General features: G+C 40.3%; 1 protein-coding gene across 1 annotated transcript in view; it reads right to left on the reverse strand.

Annotated features, from left to right (window-relative positions):
* The window catches only part of LOC124130222 (tyrosine-protein kinase SRK2-like), a 106702-nt gene extending 101123 nt beyond the window's left edge, over window positions 1–5579 (reverse strand). Inside the window, exon 1 of the mRNA XM_048390728.1 lies at window positions 5475–5579. The gene's annotated coding sequence lies outside the window, so the exon portion shown is untranslated. The remainder of the gene's footprint in view (window positions 1–5474) is intronic.
* Between the last annotated feature and the right edge of the window lie 421 nt (window positions 5580–6000).

Below are 6000 nucleotides of genomic sequence, written 5' to 3' on the forward strand. Positions count from 1 at the left end.
CGGGGAGTTACATTTACAAGGTGGAAACAAGTTTTCTTCACAAAAAGTGTTGCATCGAAACTTCAGACAAGCCTCCATTCAAACTATCCGAGTCCCGTTCCAGCCTTCGACAAGTTCAAGGCTGTTGTCATAGCCTTCATCGCCATCTGTCCATGATGTGTCAATGCCTGATACAGAACTGGAACTAGCCTTGCCAAACTGCCCAGTGGTTAGCATGGTTAAGGCATTTGCATTTAAGGGTTTTGCTATATATGGTAATAAAGAAAAATGTTTCTATAGTTGTTCATGGTGTAGAATTTTCGCAAAACTATCCCACTTGCAGTTCCAATGCTGGTGTGTGCAGCTGTACTTGCGACGCCTCTGCTGGTGTGTGCAGCTGCACTTGCAATTCCACTGCTGGTGCATGCAGCTAATTCAAACAATGCCTTTGATCAATGTGTGAAATACATAATTGATTAAAGCTGCAAAGTAGGAGTGAACTCACTCTCAAGTATATTATTACCGTATTCGACGTAATAAGCGCTCCGCCCTAATAGGCGCCCACAGCGATATTTGCTAATATATTGGCAAGTGAACGATCCCAATTAGCACCCTTTCTGATTGATCAATGTACACAAGACTTATTTATTCGTGTATAATACGCACTCGTGTGTTATATGCACCCTTAATTATGGGCAATTAAATTCTGGAAAATATATCTGTCGTATATAAACAGTTCAGGCTGTCAGCATAATCCATGAAATTTATCTTTCAACTGTTTTTTTCCACCAAAATAGTATTCTAATAAGAGCCCCCTATTTCTAATTTTGAGAGCGCCCTGGGCGCTTATTACGTCGAATACGGTATGCACATGAGGCGTCTGGTGCATGGCCGACAATGATATCAGTATCCACATGCTTCATGCCGGGCGTGAGCGTCATCAACTGGTTACATGGAACATGGTGTTATCGGGAGCAAGATGCCAGGTATATAGACATTATGATACATTTATCTTGACTTGAGATAATCATGACAGCTAGATATATGCATCAATCATTGCATGTACATATAACTTTCACTGATAATACTAATAGACATGAGACCATCCTGAAATTCTCTCTAACCACACCAAATGCTATCAGGAAAGAGGAAAATGGGATTGAGTAAGTGAGTTGGGTTTAACAGGGCTTTGGACAGTATTCCAGTCATATCACAGCGTGTAAGCTTAATGTGGGAGGAAAGCTCGAAGTAACACAGGTCTTAGACGTAGACCACTTTGGTGAAACCCACAAGCACAGGTATGGTGCTGACAAACCTAGAAACATAATCAGGGGGTATTGGGATTTGAAGCCACAATCATAGGTTTCTGGCGTGCCCAAGGGAAGCAACTCTGCACAATGAAGTGCAGTGCCTCAGACCATTGAGCCACCCGTGCCCCGAGGGTGACTCCGCGTGTGGAGTTTCAGACATTTTAGAGTTTAGGTGCATTTTCCACCACTTTATGTCATATTTCATCTTCCCGAGGCAAGGGAGTTAATTGACTATAAAAGTCCAGTTTCCATCCTTGACGAACTAGGCTGGAATTTCTGGGTTCGATCGTAGCGCCACCAGTGGCAATTATAAGTGATGTCCCTTCTATGTCCCTCCAATTGACCAATCAGATTCCACCTCTCATATCACTTGCCTCTGCTTCAAGCAAAATTCGGCGGCCAGTCAAGACAATCCGACCAAAAATCAAGATCTTTATTGTAATAAAACGGGTCATACCATTCTTGGGAAGATGTGATATCGTCATTATCACAGAGTCCATTTCTTCAATAAAATACACGTCACTCATCGTGCTCATGACACCCATGCCATGCAGACATGACATCTGTCAAAGATGACAAAAGGAATGTCTTCCCAACTAGGACCCTTATCATTTCAGCTGGCGAAACAAATCGTATGTACCGGACATTTTCATTTCCACTTAGTGTGGGAGAGACTTTTAACACTGGGGACAGATAGCAGTACAATGTTATCACTGTGCTGTAAACACTACGTCCTGAGCCACAGACGCTTGTCAACCCCACTTGGCAGGGTGATGGGGAATATCCGGTGTGCCCACCTTGTTATTGATAATGTCACCCGAAAAACACAGGCCCCAGATAGGGACTACAGTGTCAACAGTGGTATCGACAGCTCTTCGTGGATCTGCTGTCAGGGATCATTAATCTGGGTGATTAATCACGGCCATCTGTATAATAACAACTGTAATGCCAGGTATTTCAAAATATTTATCAAACAAAGTCATGACAAGTACTTTGAGCAGATGTCGCACTCAGCAATATTCCAGCTATATGACAGCAGTCTGTAAATAATTGAGTCTGGGTCAGACAATCCAGTGATTGATATCATGAGCATCGATCCACGCAATTGGGGTCGTTGACATGCATCAACCAAGTCAGCGAGTCTGACCACCCGATCCCATTAGTAGCCTCTTACGACAAGCGTAGTAGCCTCTTACGACAAGCGTAGTAGCCTCTTACGACAAGCGTAGTCGCCTTTTACGCAACAGGTTGTCAACACAAACACATAACAATCATATGTCAGTGAATAGACAATCTTGAATACACATGATATATTGATTGTATACCATTAGCCGTACCAATTAAGCTGCCCGTGTGTCATTCAAAGGTAATGACTACGCAGTATTCAATTGTTTGACCCCACTCAGCAAAATTCTAATTAAGGGGAGTCCTGATGCCTTTGACCCGTGAAGATCCTGGTTAGAATAGTAAGAGGCGACTTACAGGATCAGGTGGTCAGGCTCAGTGACTTGGTTGAAGCATGTCATTGTTCCAAATTGCATGGATTGTCTGGTCCAGACTTGATTATTTACAAACCGTTGTCATATAGCTGGAATATTACGTAAAACAACAAACCATTTAGAGAAATTAACACATGAATTTGATGTCTTTTAATTCTAGTTTTTTTATTCTGTACATGAACTGACCTTCATAATTTGAAGTTTAAATTACGTGAAAAAGATGACAACATTCCTAGCATGCCTAAACAGTCTTTAAACACAAACTGAGAATTTAACATGACACAGCTAAGGATTACTGCTGAACATCAGCCCTTTGGGAGGCTAACTCAACTCACAGCAATAATCCATTGTTTGCTCCGGTTCCTAACATGGCAGCTAATAGTAGCGCTGAAAGCCCTAAAGAGTTTCCATACATAGGCCCCATACGTGATTAAGGCTAATACTCTATACCGTGTCACCATTGGTCAAGTTACTTTATTTCCCGTATTTAGCACACCTGTTCCAATAATTGCCCCGAGACCAACTTCTATACCAGTATACCAATCTGTAAGTAATGTTAACAAGTGCTTCCTACTAAGACATAATAAGCGCCCTGCCCTAATAAGCGCCCTCAGTGATATTTGCTAATATATTGGTTAGTGAACAATCCCAATTAGCACCCCTTCCGATTGATCAATGTACACAAGACTTTTATATATTTGTGTGTAATACGCACACGTGTGTTACATGCAACCTAAATTATGGGCAATTAAATTCTGGAAAATATATCTATCGTGTATAATACGCACAGAATTTTCTTTTGGATCATATCAGGCTGTCACCATAAACAACGAAATTTACAATCTTTCAACTCTGTTTTTTTTTTCTCACCAAAATTATATTCTAATAAGAGCCCCCTATTTCTAATTTTGAGAGGGCCCTGGGAGCTTTTTACTTTGAATACGTTAAATTATATGACAGGCTGTATTTTCCTGTGTACATACATGTGATACCTCCCGATCTGTCCAGGATGGTCACCTGTGATAGGGGGAGGGGGAGGGGGGGTCGTTTGACCGACCTGGATGGGTCTCAGTCAATCAACTGGTAATTAAAGTCTGTGCATATTATTATTATACACAACAGATATATTTTTCAAGAATTTAATTGCCCATAATTAAGGGTGCATATAACAAACGAGTGCGTATTATACACGAATAAATAAGTGTACGTTGATCAATAGAAAGGGGTGGTAATTGGGATTGTTCACTAACCAATACATAAAGAAATATCGCCGTAGGCGCTTATTAGAGCAGGGTGCTTATTACGTCGAATACAATATTTGAAAAAAAATTACCTGTGCTTGCTACATGGTTTTATTTCAAATATAATTTGATCTGATTTTTGTTAAATTAAAATTTAAATTGTGTACATGGATCAATCGGAAGGGGTGCTAATTGGGATTGTTCACTAGCCAATATATCAGCAAATATGGCCGTGGGTGCTTATTAGAGCGGGGCGCTTATTACGTCGAATACGGTATATGGTTTACGATTTAACAATGTACACTGGGCACTTCCTGTTCTCAGCATGTTTATTTCTGCATAATTTAATACAATCTTAGATACATATGACTGGCCTAGTTATACATGACTTTTAATTATTGGTTATCAGATTTATCAGAAGCTATTCTAAAATGTCAATATACATCAAAGTTATGCCATTAGACTCTCGGAAATGAAAACAAAATATTACCAGCAAGCGCCGTCTTCCGAAACAACACGATCACTGATAACAAATTTAACATGTGTACTTTTTAACAAGCAACCCCCTCAGTCAATTTTCTAGGCTCTTATTAGGGTGAATACGGCTAATTTACACCCAGCAATAACAAAAAAAATATTTACTCAGCTGGTATAATAGCTGAAGGCTATATATCCACTATTCAACAGATTCGTGAATCAAAAATGATGAAATCCCTATTTGCCAATGTCATCTTGTAATCTGCATCAGATAACGTTCATATTTTATTCATATCAATTTATTCAAAATCCCAAAAATGTGCATGTTCCACACGTGGTAGGATGTGGTTAATAGTTAAATATACCCGCCAAATCTCCCCGCCTACTCAGGAGTATGTACACAAGATATTACAACACCGGACCAGTGGCCACACCTTCCAATCCCTCGACCACGTGTATTCGTTCGATAGTGACATTCAATTCAAATCTTGAAAAGAGATCGAACACGCGAATATTTCTAAGTAGCAGTGCTTGTGAACACATAAAAACACCCTTGTATCGCGAAAATACATTGTAAATATCGCTGTCACTGAACTGACGAGTATCGTGTCACATCTTAAGCTTCGCCTGACATTGACAAGTGTGTCACATTTCCTTGCGACTGAAGTACGCTCTAAGGAATAGCTCCCGCCATTATTAACCCATGAATCTGCCATATTATTTCGGTAAATGATGGATAAGCACTGGATATATGTCAGCGATGTAAGACATTCCTGTGAGGGACACCTCTGCTAAGTTCGCACATGAATACAAGTCCCATCGTGGGACAGGAAGTCATGTTCGCCATCTTGAGCTTGACATATTTGGGTTCTCGCGCAAAAAAAGAAATCATGTGTCATTTTGTCCTGAAATGAATTGCACTGAAGCAAAATGTGAGGTGACAAGATGTGTACATGGTCAATTCTTACCTCCGAATACACGCCATTACGTTCTGTCATAAGCATCCCGGATTCCATTAAGTCGAGTCCATGAACTCGTGTAAGTAGGCGAGAGATGTAAATTACGGGTCAAGGTCGCAAAAGTGGGGTATCCCCCATGACGTCATGTATTTCCTTTCTTTGGGGGTTCCCGCGAAAATACTCCAAAACGCTTGACATTCCGATAAGTGGAAATGTCGAATTTATCACGGAAGACGTTTGTTATATGATTCACTGTTATTTTTCAGTGTTTTGTAATAAGCAATTAATCAAATCGAAACTTCCCGTAAACGAATGGTCACAGCGTTTGCATTACCCGATCACCAGGGATCGAGTCATCGTCTCAGGATTGATCTATAAATAGCTACATGTCAAGCGTCGTATTCGACATTTACAACACAAGTAATCTGAGGTGACATTACATTAATACCTGATTATTCATTTTAATCATATAAGAACAATGCAGCATTTTCAACAACGAGCTACATTGAGTGCATGAATGCTCTCTCTCTCTCTC

The sequence above is a fragment of the Haliotis rufescens genome, unplaced genomic scaffold (genome assembly GCF_023055435.1).
Source record: "Haliotis rufescens isolate VD_foot unplaced genomic scaffold, xgHalRufe1.0.p SCAF_9, whole genome shotgun sequence".
NCBI lineage: Eukaryota > Metazoa > Mollusca > Gastropoda > Lepetellida > Haliotidae > Haliotis > Haliotis rufescens.